Source organism: Otolemur garnettii, unplaced genomic scaffold, assembly GCF_000181295.1.
Source record: "Otolemur garnettii isolate 467f Iridium unplaced genomic scaffold, OtoGar3 scaffold00020, whole genome shotgun sequence".
Lineage (NCBI taxonomy): Eukaryota > Metazoa > Chordata > Mammalia > Primates > Galagidae > Otolemur > Otolemur garnettii.
In genome coordinates, this window is record NW_003852415.1 from 15,523,839 (window position 1) to 15,540,494 (window position 16,656).

The 16,656-nt window shown below is 45.4% G+C and overlaps 1 protein-coding gene across 3 annotated transcripts in view; it reads right to left on the reverse strand.

Annotated features, from left to right (window-relative positions):
• The window catches only part of FOXN3 (forkhead box N3), a 398,381-nt gene that overhangs the window by 227,011 nt on the left and 154,714 nt on the right, over positions 1-16,656 (reverse strand). The gene's annotated exons all lie outside the window — the stretch shown is intronic.

Sequence of the window (16,656 nt, forward strand, 5' to 3'; positions counted from 1 at the left end):
CTCGCCTCCGCCGCGGCGCGTCGGGCCGGGGCGCGCCGAGCGGCGAGAAATTGTTTCCACTGCAAACAAAAAAAGGCGACACATGACCAGGCAGGAGGAGGGGAAGCGCGGGGAGGGAGGAGATCGGAGGGGAGGGACGGAGCGGAGGGGGCGGAGGGAGCTGGAGAGAGGGAAAACGTGGGCCTGGCCGCCGGCGGCCTGCGGCGCCGGGCGCGAACCGGCCGGAGCGGCCCCTGCCCGCGCCCCACGGCCCTGGCCTGCCTCGCGCCGCGAGTCCGGGCACTCCGGAGGAGCAACTGGGACCGAGGCCGGAATGGGCCGCACGGAATCGCCTCTTGCTCCACCCCAGGACAAGGGTGGCCGGCGCGGGCCCAGCCACCGGGGGTGGCAGGGCAGGTGGGAAGGGTGGCGCGTGGCCTGTCCTCTCCCGGACTCTGGCTACGCGGGCGGGTCGGCGCTGCGCCGCTGGCAACGTGTCGCGGGAACGCTCCTACCCTAACCGCATGCCTTACATGGCTCGAAAGTAAAAATAAAAAGAATTACGATGCGGGTAAGGCTCGTGAGGGTGAGAAGAGGCGATTCTACTTCTCCCCAACTACTGCATCCGGGCAGGACTCTCAAGGCCGTCCGAGCCCTCCCCCAGCGCCCACCTCATGCTATGCAGAGGGAAGAAAGGCACAGCAATTTTCTGCCCAGGTGGCCGCGCGACTACCAAGAGGGAGGGTGGCCATTACAGAGCAAGAGGAACGTCCTAAAGCCCACGCCGCCAGGGCCTCTCCAGCGTCAGTGTACTGTGCTGAAGGCGCTGCCGGCCTGGAGAGAAAACAAGTCTCCTCATCGCCTTGGCACTTACACCTCACGAGAACCGGACGTGGCAATTACCAAGCCGCCCAGCTAATGCTGCAGGCACCACTCCTAGTCCCGGGGCGCTTCCAAAGAATAGGCCCCCACTACACCAAGCAGCTATCTTTGGAGAGGAAAGGAGTAAGTCTGCCCCGATTGCGCAACACTCCCAGGTAGCCAAGTCGTGGGTTCCTCTACAGAGAAGCCAGGAGTACTCTTCTGCCACCTCAACCTGAGCCAGTGGACAGGCCATCGTGAGCTGTCTGGACACAGCAGATAAACCAGCAAGAAGGCCTGGAGGGAACTCCCTCCACATCCACAAGGTAGCTGAAGACAGAAGTGAAGGGAAAACACCACACCCAGCTTCTAAAAATTTTTTCTGTGTCAAAAAATAAGGAACCCTCCCCTGAACAAAGCTTTATGATGGTGGGTGGTCAGTCTTCAGCAAGGATGGGCCTTTTGGAATCAAGTGGAGACCTTACTACTTCCAAGTTGTATGGCATCTCCCACCCAGGAGACAATTCAGCAGTGGGAGCCCAGGGGTAGCCCGAGGTCATCCAGCCCCACACCTCTAATTACTGAGCACTTGATGGGACCTACCCAAAGTCACTAAGCAAAAGGTACAAAGCAGAGACAAATTAGACCATCTCTGAAGTCTCACAGCAGAGATGCTCAGGTCAGAACTGGTAGGAAGCTGGGATAAGACAAGCTCAGACTCCTTTGGCTCAGCCCAGATCAGGTTCAGCTGGCCATCAGCCCATCAGTTGAGGGTGCTTAATCTTCACCAGAAGAACCAAGGCCGAGACCTTTGTCCAAGCCCCTTGCTGGCCTGGAAAGGAGGAAATTGTCCCCTTCCACCACCACCCCTTTCAGCGCTCAGCCCTCCCAGTTCTCCAGCCACAGTCACACAATAGCGAGAAATCTCTTAACATTAAGTAGAGGTGGCACATTTTTACCCCAGTCCTTTTTTTCCTCCTCAGAGTTCAAAAAGAGGGACTGTAAACCAAAGGTCATTGCATAGGAAATATGTCATTCTTAGAACTGGGCAAGCTCTTTAGCCTCTGGTGTCTAAACCACTCATCTCAGGTGAACAAAATGTAAAGACATAGCAAGCCCTGGGCCAGAAGAAGCCTGAAGCAGAGGCTGGCGTGTTAATCAAAACTTGCTTGCTTTGTGTGATTTTGGTTTTCTGCTTTCTCAGATACATTTCTTAATTTTCCTCTCCCATTACAGATGAGGCAAGAGGTGTAAGAAGGTGTCCCCCTGAAGAGGACGACATAGTGGATTAGCCCTGCTCAATATGGAGATCAGTGTACACCTGTCACCTGTCTGTCTGTCCATTGAAATGGGGGAATCCAGACCTTTGCCGGAAGCCAAAGGATGGTTTCATGTGGCCTCTTCCACCTTGTCATTCTATTAAACCTCAGCTCTGGGACATGCTCTCCAACATAAATGCTTACGGGCAATTCATTTGGGAACAACTCCATACTCAGTTCTGCTCATAAACTTTCCAAAAGGACCATTGTGTCTTAGGCCCTAAGAGGTCTTAAAGAAACAAGTTGAACTCTTTAAAGCACTATCTTGTTCACATTGCTTTACAAACATATCTGACAGCAGAAGTCTATGTGTGCTCTGGAACTCACTTTGGGAAACACTTCCTGACTGGGGACATGATGGGTCCATTCTGCAGCCCCATCTGGGCCTGGGCAGAAGAGCACATGAGCCTCTAGGAGACAGAAGACCTGGATTCTAGGCCCATCAACCCTCAGTTCTCCCTCCAGGAAGGGAAAGAAATTCCCCTTCTTTGATGTTTTGTGCATTCCTCTGCTAAATGGTTCTCTGGTCAGGAATATTATTGGTTATTACAGCAATGTGACTATGGAACAGTGACGTAAAAGTCGAATATACTTAACAACTGAGTAGGTAAGCAGGTATGGGTGGAAGGACTGGAGACACTTTCAAAAGCAAGGAAAAGTCAGAGCCAGGCTGGGAAAGATGGTCTCCTGGCCAGGGATCCTTCAAATAGGACACATAAAAGGAAACTGGTGGGATGGCACCTGTGGCTCAGTGAGTAGGGCACCAGCCCCAAATATCAATGTGGTGAGTTCGAACCCAGCCCCAGGCCAAAACTGCAACAAAACAGTAGTCAGGCATTGTGGCAGGCGCCTGTAGTCCCAGCTACTCGGGAGGCTGAGGCGAGAGAATCACCTAAGCCCAAGAGCTGGAGGTTGCTGTGAGCTGTGACTCCATAGCACTATACCAAGGACGACAAAGTGAGACTCTGTCTCTGAAAAAATAAAAAGTAAACTGGTATACACCTGGGCAGGCAACCCAGCTAGGATGCACAGAACTGGGGAGGTATCAGGCAGTTTTCCCTTCCTTCCGAGACCGCGTGTCTGTCCATCCTGCTTTCCTCTGAATGTCTGTTCCACTCTCCTCCCGGCAGCCTGCCTTCCTCTGCTTGCTGATGGCCACACATGGCTGCCAGTACCCAGTCCTCAGGCCTTCTGACTCTTAGCACCCACCACCTTTAGACTGCCTCGAGCCTGCCACTACACAGTTCAAATTCTCAGTGAAATAATCTAACTGGGCTGGCCTGAGTCAGATGACTTGTCGCCTGTCATTACCTACTGCTAACAGCTGAGACAAGGTGAAACATCTGGTACAAGAGGCCTGGGGATGGGAGAGGAGCTGACTCTGGAAAGAGGGTATCTGGTAAAGATGGGTCAGTCCTTAATCTGAAAATGAGGAATGGGTGTTCTAGACTGAGCTTCTCAAGGGGGGATGCCCATCAGAACCACCCAGGAAGCCACACCTAATGAATCAGGCTCTCCTAAAGTGGTGCCCAGGCAGGTGCATTTTGATACTGCACCATAGGACCATTCTGCTCATGGCTGCTATTCTAGGTAGGAGAAATGAATGGCACAAACAGATTTATCAAATATGACTTGACTGCATTAAAAGATGCACTTGTTCATTGGACGAGTATTTACTTACTGAGTGCCTACCAAGTACATGACACTGTGTTAGGTGCCAGAGATACCAGGCCTTTGTCCCAGTGGAGCATACACATGAGTGAGTGAGAGTGTAAGCATCAGATCACAAAACTCCGTGACTACCAGGATAAGCGGTTTATATGCACTAAGTTCAGGGGGCAAAGGTGGTTCACTAGATTATTTTTGAGCCCAAAAGACACACTATCAGGGACAGGATTTAAAAGATGAAAGGGATGGTAGAGCCAAGATCAATTTTGAGACAGGAAGATAGAAAGTGTTCCAGCAGAACAACTCAGAAATCATTGCAATAATCCATCAGAAGGGAATAAAGACTGTTTTTTAAAAATTGGGGAAAATGTTAAAATGATGGTTCCCTCTGAGTGTTAGGGTCATAGGGTTCTTTTATACTTGTTGCATTTTGCAAGTATTCTGTAATAACTACCCATTACATTTGCAATGTCCTAGTGATAAGGGGGCAAGGGTTCCATTGGAGCTGTGGTTTGCAAACTTGAGTAGGCATTAGAATTACCTGAGGGTGTATTGAAACACAGCTTGCTGGCCCCCAGCCCCTAAGCTCCTGGTTCAGGAAGTATGAATTGGGCTTGAGAATCTGCATCTCTAACAAGCTCCCAGGTAGTAATGCTGCTTCTGGTCTAGGAACCACACTTTGAGACCCACTGAATTAAAGAATAGTCGGTGAGGCTGGAAAAAATATATGAGAGTCTTCAAAGGAAGAACCAAGAGTATCTATCTGTCAGATGATTGAATATGAGAAGAGGGAGGGAGATTATGGTCAAAGATAACTCCTCAATCGTGGGTTGACTAAGAGTCTCTTTGAGATAACGTAGGAGAATGCCGTTTGTAGTAGTAAAAAGCCCCTCACTTCCTTCCCTTCTGTAGAGAAGAGAAAGAGCCCCTCAGCCAGAAGACCCTTCACCTCTCACTGAGTTTAAAGGCTCGATCAAGTTATCACTGAGTTTTCTGGCCATCCTCTCTTGGAGCTTTCCTTTGTGCATTCTTGGTTGTTTACGTGACAGATTCTGAAGGGTGGAGCCTGGGAAAAGGTTTATTAAAATTTCTCCAGCAGGGAATAGAGCCAGGAGGCTTGCATGAGGAGGAAAGGAGGGGGGTGTGGCAAGGAAAAGTACAGCAGAACTGGTGGAGTGAAGTTCATTAGCTCAGGTGCCCTAGCTGAACCTGAGCTTGTCAAGTCACCTACTGGAGGCAAAATGAAAATACAGAACACATCAACTCCTCTTCGACCATAAACACAAGTGTGAGCTGATGATCCTGAATCCAGATGATAGTTCATTCAGTCAACGGTATTAATTAAGCATCTAGCTACTCTATGCCTTTTCCTGAGTGGAGGGGACTAGGAAGGAACCAGGGAAAATAAAAAATGAGGCACCTGCCCTCAAGGATGGGAGGAGGTCTGCAAACTTGTATGAAACAACCAGAAATAAACACACACCCGGAGCCTCATACCAAGACGAGAGGCAGCGTTGCACAGTAGTTAGACACAGGCTAGGTTGGTACTCTGATTTTACTACTTACGAGGGGGATAACTGCAGTCAAGGTACTTAACTTCTTTCTACCTAATTTCCTCATTTTTTAAAAATTAATTAAACTTTTTTTGAGACAGGGTCTCACTCTGTTGCCCAGGCTAGAGTGCAGTGGTGTTATCACAGCTCACTATAGCCTCAAACTCCTGGGCTCAAATGATCCTTCAGCCTCAGTCCCCACCCCGACCCAAATAGCTGAGACTACCGCTATGCACCACCATGCCTGGCTAATTTCTTTTATTTTTTTTGGAAAGCTGAAGTCTCTCTCTGTCTCAGGCTGGTCTCGAACTCCTGACCTCAAACAGTCCTCTTGCTTTGACTTCCCAGAGTGCTAAAATTACAGATGTGAGCCACTGTGCCCAGCCTAGTTTTCTCATCTTAAAAAAAAAAAAAAAAAAAGAGGGAACAGGAAGGAGAACGTAATAATACCCACTTAATAGGGATGTGATAACGATTAAATGAATTAATATTTGTAAGGAACATATAATGGTGCTCTGGTACCTAAGTAAGCACTATTTTTGTTAAGTAAATAAATAAAAATGAAAATTTTTACATATTTGACTGCATAACAATTTAAAATGTGAGTGTAGTATCAGGGGTCATAAAATTAGAAGACAAAAAAAAAAAGAGGAAATATTTGCCAGACATGTGGAAAAGGGTTGATATTTTTAATGTATAATTCTTGCAACTCAATGAGAAAAAAACTTACCACCCTAATAAGGTGCAAATTCACACAAAGTGGAACAAAATGGGACCAGTCCCTGAAAAGATCGGCAACCTCAGTCAAAATCAAAGAAACGCAGATTGACACAATGGTAACATCTCATTTCATCTATCAGATTGGCACAGACTTAAATAACCATGCTGATGTTGGTGCAGGTGTTGGCGGGAATGTGACATGGTACAACTTTTCAAAAGGGCAATCTGACAAAAGGAATTAAAATTTAAATGAGTATAGCCATTGATCTTAAATTCCTGACTTCAAGGAGTTTATCCTACGAAGATACCATAACAAGACAGTTAACTTCTTCACCAGGCTGCCTATCCCAAGGGACAATTAGCTCCAGGAAAGCTGCACTCCTGGTTGGCACCTGTGGCTCAAGGAGTAGGGTGCCAGCCCCATATACCCGAGGTGGTGGGTTTAAGCCCAGCCCCGGCCAAAACTGCAAAAAAAAAAAAGAAAGAAAGAAAGCCGTACTCCTGTCTATTTTATTCAGCAGCCTATGCCTGGCACACACAGAAGACTCAATGAATATGTATTGAATAGGGCAGCACTTGTGGCTCAGTGAGTAGGGTGCTGGCCCCATATACAGAGGGTGGTGGGTTCGAACCTGACCCTGGCCAAACTGCAACAAAAATATAGCCGGGTGTTGTGGTGGGTGCCTATAGTCCCAGCTACTCGGGAAGCTGAGGCATGAGAATCGCCTAAGCCCAAGAGCTAGAGGTTGCTGTGAGCTGTGATAACACAGCACTCTACTGAGGGCGACGAAGTGAGACATTAGTCTCTTTAAAAAAAAAAATGCATTGAATAAATTAGCTGACGGATACCACAATGTATTTAGGAGGGTTTTGCTGGGACGTTGTTTAAAATCAAAAAAAAGCTGGAAACTGCCGAAGAGGGTAGAGGTGTATCATTACAGTGTGGGCTACAATGACTTCGTGTTTCTTTTGCTGGCTTCCATCTGCATTTTCCAGTAGTTTTAAGTGAAGCTTTCCCTTTCTGAATCATTTTCACATTCCCATAAGACTGTATGTGTGAAACAATTTGCAAACACTTCATAAAGTAAGAGTTTAGGGGAAAATAAATATGTTGGCAAAGCTTTTCACCAAATGAAAGCATTTTGTGATCTCTTCAATCAGTTAGGGTAAAATGATCTCCTTCTGGAAAGGCCGGTACTCCAAGCAAACAGGAGAATTGCTAAGTATAACAAACATTATACCCTGTGTTCTGAGGTCTATCATCTGGCTGTGGGAAGCCTTTTGGTTTATAGATTTTGTGTAACAAACTTTCTCTACCAACTCTTATGTAGGCTCCAAGATTCAAGAGTTCTAAATACTCCTGAATTAAGAATTTGTGGGGGCAGTGCCCGTAGCTCAGTGGGTAGGGCACTGGTCACATACACCAAGGCTGGTAGGTTCGAGCCCAGCCTGGGCCTGCTAAACAACAATGATAACTGCAACCAAAAAAATAGCCAGGCGTTGCGGCGGGCACCTGAAGTCCCAGCTACTTGGAAGGTTGAGGCAAGAGAATCGCTTAAGCCCAGAAGTTGGAGGTTGCTGTGAGCTGTGATGCCATGGCACTCTACCAAGGGTGAAATAGTGAGATTCTGTCTAAAAAAAAAAAACAGAATTTGTGGGGAAATGGAAACATTTGCTCTCTATTTCTAGACAGATTTTCTATAACAATTTATGCTAATAAGAAACCAAATATTACAACTTTTTCTTTTTGCCAGATCTGGTAGAAAATCTGTGACCAGCTGAAGCTTTTCCTTACCCCCCACCACCCACACCAGGGATACTCCCTATCACCCAGAGCCTTTCAAACTTATTCAGAATACTTATGTTCTGTAATATATGGCAAACACTCAATTAGCAAATCCTGAAACATTGCTCCTAGGAAAAATATAGGGTTAGGTTCCTGCCAGCCTCCAGTCACAACATTTTCACTAACCAATCAATACACAATTTTATCAACACAGTATTTTGTGTGTTTCCATTTAAAGAAAACTTATGAAACATATATTGTTAATTCATTAACAAGGAACTCACAGCCAGTAGCACTGTGACTCATGCCTGGATGAAGCTCATCTAACACACATATTTTCTCCATCGGGCCCACCACAGATCTCTTGCACACAGGGATACTAAATGGCACTTCTGCATTATGCTGGAGTGCTATTTTAAACAGAGATATCAACCAGAAGCACAAAAATGTGGCACAAACAGATCACAAAAAGGACACTTGTTTATTGATGAGAGCTGAAATAAGAAGGCAGAACATTGCTTTGTTCAGTCTCAGCTGGGAAAATGCACACTGGGTGACTCATCTGCACACATGTGCACGAATTGACCACAGAAGCACTAGGAGTATTGATTTGGGGATGACAGATACATCTGAGCAAGGGGGTGAATTCGCAAACACAAAAATCTACCAGTAACGAGGACTGACTGTATCAAACAAACACTTACCTGGCACATAACTCAGTGCGGGTATTCTAAAACCCGAAAAATACTCATCTCAGTATAACATCAATCATAAGAGGTAGGTGCTATTGTTATTCCCATTTTATAAAAATCAGGAACCTGAAGGTTTGGGTATCTGCCTAAGGTCACCTAGCATGGGGCTGGGATGTGAAGCCACAGTCCACAGAGTTTGGAGCCATGTTCCAAGTAGGAACCAAGGAAATCAATCCAGAACATTTGGCTTCTTCTTAAAGAACCGTTTGGGGGGCGGGGGGGGGGGGTCAAGGTCTGTGAAGGATAAGAGCAGGAGGGCTCAAGGGAGAAAAAAACTGTGACCAGGAACTACAGGAGGAGGGAGGAAAAGGGGAGTTATAAACTCAATGAAAAGGCACTCCTTACAAAAAGCCAAAGTTCAGCTTCTATGTCATAATCAATACCGTATCGTGTATCTTTGCAATAAAAAATAAATCAACTAGATACCAAACAGCGAGGACCTTGAGAGGCAAGGACCTTGTCATATACTTCTCTTCTGCTGATAGCATGTGGCGCAGGGGTAATCAAAAATATTGATCATTTAATGGAAAAAAATGGTCCTTTTTATCCCTCTCTCAAGCTGGTTTCTCCTAACTCTACACATTGGTCAAAGAAAAGTAGCATCATCAACATTTTCCTCCTCCAAAGTTTTTAAGAGATTTTATCATTTTCCTCTCTCCCGTGAGTACACCAAGTACCACGGTCTCATGGGTTTCAGTGGCTGCGTCTGCCAAAGTCCTCCCCGTGCCAAGAAATAGCTTTCCTCATTTTACTTTTTCAGAGAGGTGTGAAAGAAAACAATCGATTCTTCTCCCTACAGTGGTCTTTTAAAAACAAACAAAAGCTCCAAACTTGATGAACTCTGTGGGAAAGGGTACACAGATTAAAATATTACCAATATACTTCCCTGCTGTGCGAAGTTCTTTTTTGGAGATGAGCAACTTAGTCAACCTACTAAGCTGACAGAGCTTCTGTAATGGATAGCGGAAGTTCACTAACACTTTCTGTTTTGGAATTGCAACTCCTTCCCAACATAGCCTAGCTTGTGCCTTTCATATTGAAATTCAGGTGCAAGCAAAACTTGCCCATAGATTGAGAGGCCTGACCGCACGCACGTGAGTGCTGGATAGCACAGGAGTGGGGTCTGAAAAGGACGTAGCTAAATGGGCTGCTGAAGCTCTGTCTGTGGGTACGTTCCACAGCACCTCATTTCTCTGTACTCAAAGACATGTGACTCTGACTGGTTTCAAAGACTTGGCCCCCAAACAACCAGGCGTCCTTTTTAAGTTGGCATTCCTTCCAGGGAGGAATATGGAGCATCTTTCCTACATGCCTCACACGGTGCTAGGCCAGCTGTCTAACAATATGGATCCCGGAAGGGGGTGCTGCCCACGTTGGTGACGGCAGCCATGAGTGCCTGTTGCTCACAGCAAACGTCAGAGAGACCTCAGAGCAGGGGTCCAGGCAGTTGGCTGAGACACACCGGGCAAGCATCCATGCACCATGCGTGCCCACAGAGCCTACCCAAAGACCAAGGTGGGCAAGCCACAATGTCCTGGACTTCCGGATGGAGTCCAGTCCCAGGGAGTGAATGTCAGAGCTCTCTGAAGCTGTCCTGGCCTGGTTCATAGGAAGAGCTGAACGCAGTGACATCCATTCCAAAGAAATCCCACCTGCTCCTGGCATGTGCAGGTTTGTCTCCCCCACATACCAGCCTCCCAGGCTAGTCTCCAATGGCACAGTCAGGGGGAAGGTGCAATAGTTTGCTCCCTCTTCACGATTCAGACTTGGGAGAAGTAGAGACGGGAAAGAGTTAACAGCCATTCCCATTGATCCTAGACCTTAGTTTCTTGGCTGGGATCTTGAACGGTCATCTTGTCAACCCCTTTGTAGGAACAATGTGCTGTCCTTTGGCCCTGCAGACTTGCCATAGCAAGTTACATCACCCACATCATATTGATGCTCAGAATTGGGACAACACAAGCCCACTCTGAAGCATGCATCTTCCTCTAGACTCCAGCAGCATCCCCTGCCTACAGTGCCCACCACCATGTGAAAACCTGGCTCGGCTGCCCCACAACGCCCCAGCTTGCCTTTTGCTTTTGAATCCCTTGACCATCAAACCAAGCACAAAGGGAGTGATACCCAGGAGTTGCTGGAAAACTCCCATTTCATACACTTCATTTTCTCTGGCAGACACCACTGAAAGTTGTTTTGTTTTGTTTTTAAATCCCTGAAAAACTTCTCATGTAAACTTGGGGTGCAAAAGGCATCTGAAGTGTGGGAGATTCCTGGACCAGTGCAGGGTTAAGCAAGGGAAGGTTTCAATGAAATACAAAAACCAACACAGACCCGAAGGGGAACAGGCGGCCGACAACAAGGCTGCCAACTGCCAAACTGTCATTTTGCTCGGCGGCTGAACAGAAGGCTCGAGTAATGACAACCACAAAACTCATTTAAAGTCTGAAAAGGTGACTAATGAGCTCATTCATGCTGGCTATAAATTATTCACTACAACACTGATCCCACTCAAGACAAACAGTAAAGTAAACTTTAAACACAGACATCGCCCAGCCTTCTGAAGTGAAGCAAGTTATGTCTGTAAAACTTTTCACAATGAGAGGGAAACTTGTCTCTCTCCCTGGTCTATTGTCAAATTCATTCTTCTGTTTACTTTTTTACCGCCTTTAATCAAGTTTAAGCAGACGCAGCTGTTACACATTTATTTCTCTTTTGAGTTTTTTCCATTAGTTATTACAAGCAAGCGTGATGCTCTAAAAATAGCAGCAAATTATATTCTCTAGAAATTGAAGGCTGACCTTAAAATGAAGCCCAGGTCTCCCGCAAGAATATTCATATGCACATGTTGGACAAGTGACAGCAATGCACAAAGGCAGATACAAGTGCAAAGCATTTTCCGCTCTTCGAGAGCTTTTCGTTTTGCTTCCAAATTCTCTTTGGTTCTAGTGGAAATAGGCTGCTTCAAAACCTTAACAATACAGAACCTGCTTATAATGGTCATGTTTTGGTTAAGATTTTCAGTAAAACTTAACAATCTTAAGCCAATAAAAGAAGGAATGTCTCCATTAGGCTTTTTCGGCACAGATAAACACCGCAGCCGGTCTGCTGAGAACCCACCACGTTGCTACAGACTCCTTTCAGTTTCCTGTTTAATAATAAATAAAGAATTTTAGCTCTTCTCTTTTTATAAACTGTGCTATTGGCTACCACTGTCACTACTAAAAAGCATTATGATTGGTGGTAAGTAGTACCATATTTTTGAAACCCTTTTTTTTTTTTTGAATCTTAGTATCTATTTCCAAGACGTCAGGGGAGTTAAGAGTTTCAAATCTGTTTAATAGATTTAGAAAAAAAAAAAATAGTCCCCGAATAAATACTTACATTAAGTCTTGGTCAGATCACTGAACGTTTTGTATTTTTAAACTGCTTTGAATACTTTGAAAAGGAGCCACAGAAAAGCCACAGAAAACACTCATATTCAAACAACACCAGATGGAGGTTCTGACTAACCAAAAGTGAAAGCAGAAAAGTTTGAAACTGGGGTAGCACCTGTGGCTCAAGGAGTAAGGCACCCGCCCCATATACCAGGGGTGGCGGGTTCAAGCCCAGCCCCAGCCAAAACTGGAGAAAAAAATAATAAGAAGAAGAAAGAAAGAAAAGAAAAGTTTGAAACTGAATGGTGGCCCGCACACACCTTGAAATTGTGGGGGGGAAATGAATGATCTTGGGCCAGAGAACTTGCTAAAGGTCTCACAAATGACGAGTGGAAGGCAAATGAAGGCCCAGGCTTTAACTTCATCCTGAGACTGGGCCCCACTGTGTCTCCATTTAAGGAAAATCTTTCACATTGTTTTCACAGTTTCTTGCACATGAACTAAAAGCCTTGTCCAGCCATTTGTGTTGTGTCTGAAATGCAAAGCAATTTTTTTTTTTCTTTTTAAGTAGAGAAAGAGGAGACTTGCAATATTTATAGGAAAGTACTTTGCCACCTACTGACAGCAATCTGGTTGGTCCCCACGTGTTTAGCACGTTTTTTATCCATGTTTCTGTATCTAGTAAGAAGCCATTCTTTTCAATCCTCTGTGCAAGGGTTTTTGCAGTTGTTTTGTTTCGGTAGGGTTTATTTTTGAGAGAAGTTTTAGGTTCACAGCAAAACTGAGCAGGAGGTAGAGTTTTCCTGGTTCCCGCCTGCCTGTACATCTGCATGATGGGGGGGCGTGTGTGTGGATGTGTGTGTGCATGTGTGTGTGCATGTGTGTGTGCGTGTGTGTGTGCGTGTGTGTGTGCGTGTGTGTGTGTGCATGTGTGTGTGTTTTAATCAAATGTATGATGTAAAAACCCAATTCCAACCACAGAAATGGAAACGACTTCAATGGCATCACTCTGAAGTTTCAGCGGCTCTCCACTAACTGGATTTCTGTCACCTCTCTGCGGAAGGGTGTGGACAGAATATTCCTTTGAAAGTGAGCCACACAACCCATCTTGCCTCGAGATGTGTCTGACAGCAGAGTTCACCTCTCCCCTGACTGGTGGGAAAGCTGGCGTGTTCAGACAGTCTGTTACCCACTCTGCTCCTACTGTGCCTAAGGAGGTCCAAAGGTGATGTCAGTTTTGCCTGAGGATATTCAAGGCACCTGAACAACAACAGTCCAAACAATGAACACCAAGTACCCAATTACTGCGATCCAAAAACTTATAAAACATACATAACAACAAAAGCGATCAAATGCTTCCCACAGGCCAGGCACCCTGCCAAGAGCTTTACCTGCATTATTTATTTCATCTTTCCACTAGCCTTACAAGGTAGGTGCTGTCATCCTCATTCACAGGTGAGGACACAGGCTTAAGAAGTTAAGTCATTTGCCAGAGGAGAGATGGAAAGTTAAGACCTCACGTCTCTTTGGCCTGCAGAGCCCACCCTCTTGATTTATAACCCTTCTATTAATATTCTCCAAGGTCTCATTTCCAAGATTCTAGAATGTAACTTGCTGCTGGTAATCTACCTCTTAGCCTCCTTCTTTGCAGTTTTTCTGTTTTTTCTTTCTTTCTTTCTCTTTTTTTACATCTCTCATCTGCTGATGTTCACTAGAAACAGACACATTCATTAAATGGACAAACATGTCTACAAAGCACCAAAGTCTTTAAGACACTGTGCTCTTATCTGACCCTTAAAACATGAAGAATTGGCTCGGCGCCTGTGGCTCAAGTGGCTAAGGCGCCAGCCACATACACCTAAGGTGGCAGGTTCGAATCCAGCCCGGGCCCGCCAAACAACAATGACAGCTGCAACCAAAAATTAGCCAGGCCTTGTGGCGGGCACCTGTGGTCCCAGCTACTTGGGAGGCTGAGGCAGGAGACTCGCTTAAGCCCAGCAGTTGTAGGTTGCTGTGAGTTGTGATGCCATAGCACTCTACCCAGGGGGACAGCTTGAGGCTCTGTCTCAAAAAAAAAAAACAAAAAAACAAAAACATGAAGAATTTTTTTAAAAGCTCATGACAGTGGACAAATCCAGAAGACAGGTCAGAAGCTCCCAATCCTTCCCCATCTCTCATCGGGATCCTCAGAAGGAATGAGCACCTGTAAAGGAGCCTGTTTGGCAACTCACTGAACAATCACCCATTTCTCCAGACCTCACCCTACCCCACAGTCCACCAAATAACCCCTCGTTCAGTATCCTACTACCACAAAGACAAACATCTGATGGTCTCACATCAGAAACTAATGCTAATGCTAATGCTCGCATATCCTAGACATTTGATTAGAGACCATTTTCAACTATTTCTCTTGTTCTGTGTTAGGTGGTTATTATCTGCCAGTTTAAAGACACTATTGGGCACCACACCAGAACTATTTTCCAAAAGCCCTATGACAGATAAAGGCACAGATCAACCTTTGCCAATTCTGTGAATATATTCAAAAATTACCCAACCATGATGAAAACACACCGACTATGCTACTAATCAGATTAACTCCCCCCCCCCATATCCTATGGGGTATGACTCTCCACGAAGGTAGCCCACGGTCTGCAGAACATGCACCCAAACCCTATGCACCAGGGACAGAGAGGAAGCATGCCCCCTTCAGCTGCCTGCCACCTCCAGCACCCTCATCACCATCACATCTACGGTACCCCCAAATAGACTCCAGCACCATAGCCAAAGCGTTCATTCCCTCACAAACCACCCCTACCTAGATGCTTCCTTGAAAGCTTCCCTGGTGCCAGTTCTAGAATCTCATCTCAAGACTAACCAAAGGCTCCATAAAAAGTGGACAAAGTAGAAGGCTGAGGTCTGTGGTTTCATTCTTGAGAAACCCTCAGCTATCCACAGGGATCTGATTCCACTGCCATTTAGAGTAACTCTGGCCTCTGGCAACACCAGCTCCCTCTGAATCCAAATTAAACCTCTCACAGCTTCCTCATGACACCAGCCTTAGAGCAAAGCCTCTGATGGTTATGGTAACAAAAACAAGCTCTGCCCAGACCTTCCTGGATCTCCTCTGAATGAACCATCAAGTTATGTTGGCTTCAAAGAAGGCACCTATGTGAAGGTAGAGCAGGTTTTAGACACTCCACTTTCTGGGGTGCCTCCCCCCACCCCTCTATCTCTCATTTTTCTTGATCAAAATCTACAAACTCATGGGTAGGAAGAACTGTTACTACTGACTGTTAATGCTGACTACCCTGACTTATCACTTAATCTAAATGGAGCTATTTATTTACTAATTACATTCTTAGCTTTATAGCCCTGGCCAGAGAAGTTTTGTTTATTCATCACAAAAACCAGTTGATTTAAGAAGTAAAAATACATAAGAGGCCAGTCTTAGGAAGAATTTTAGTAATGGTGTCATATAAGCTCCTGATTTAATGAAGCAACTGAGGCCCAGAGAAGTAAAGGGACTTAGAGCCATGTGTTGGAATGCACACTGTTGTTTCTGTTCCTGGATCTATTCTCCTCTCTCTTGTCAACAGCACCCCTAAATTTCCCAGCTGTATGGTGTGGGTGAGACTGACACCGTCCTCTTCTTCAGAGGCAATGGATTAGTTGACAAATGGGCAGGTCCATCTAGGACTCAGTGCGAGGGGCCACCGCATTTCCTGTGTTGTTGAGACAACTAGAATTGTTTCTGTCATTTGCAACCAAAAGCATCCCAACAGATAGAGTTAGTGGTGAACTTTCTGTCCATGGATATTCCTATCATAATAAAGTCCTTAAAGCATTAAGAAAACCATATTTTGATAAGTTTAGTGGCTAGACTTAATAGGAATAAAAAGATTTAGGAGAAAAGTACTAAATTATACATTATCACCAAGCACTTTAAATGCATGGTGTCCTGTGTAAATGTGGTCACGTTAACAGAGTATTATTTGGTGAATTCATGAATGAAATTTAACCACAGGGAAGACAAGATTAATGGAGGAGAACAGCCTTATTTAGAACCTGAGGTAAAACAAAGTTTGTACTGAGGTCTCAGAGCTTCACCCCAACCTGGGCCCATCCCTACCTCCTGGGGGAGGACAGTATCTCAACTTTATATCCTCAAGTGCCCAGTCCAAGATCAGGTGCTGCAGGAAACAGGATGGTGGTCATAAGGGCTAAGTTTATTGAAGTTTAGTACATGACAGTGAGCTAGGTGTTTTATCTGCTTCATGTCACAGAATGCTCCCAAAGATCAATGTGAGGTAGGTTGATCCAAGGATTAACAAATGATATTGAATGAATGGCTGTTGTACAAGTTTAACCCAAGTTACAGTTCACGTGCATGAGAACCCATTCTTCAATAATTCCAAAATTATAAAGATGAGTATCAGTGAATAAAATATAATCTAGTTAACATTTGTTGAGCACTCACAGAGGATTTACCATGAAACACTGAAGCTTAGGGCTCAAGGCCCCCCACTTTCACAGGCCCCAAGTGGGGCCCCAGCAATGTGTTGGATGAAATCTTCAGTATATAAAATTAGTCAGTGGATGAGAACACTTAAAATGCCATCAAACCTGACTACTGGCTTGGCGCCT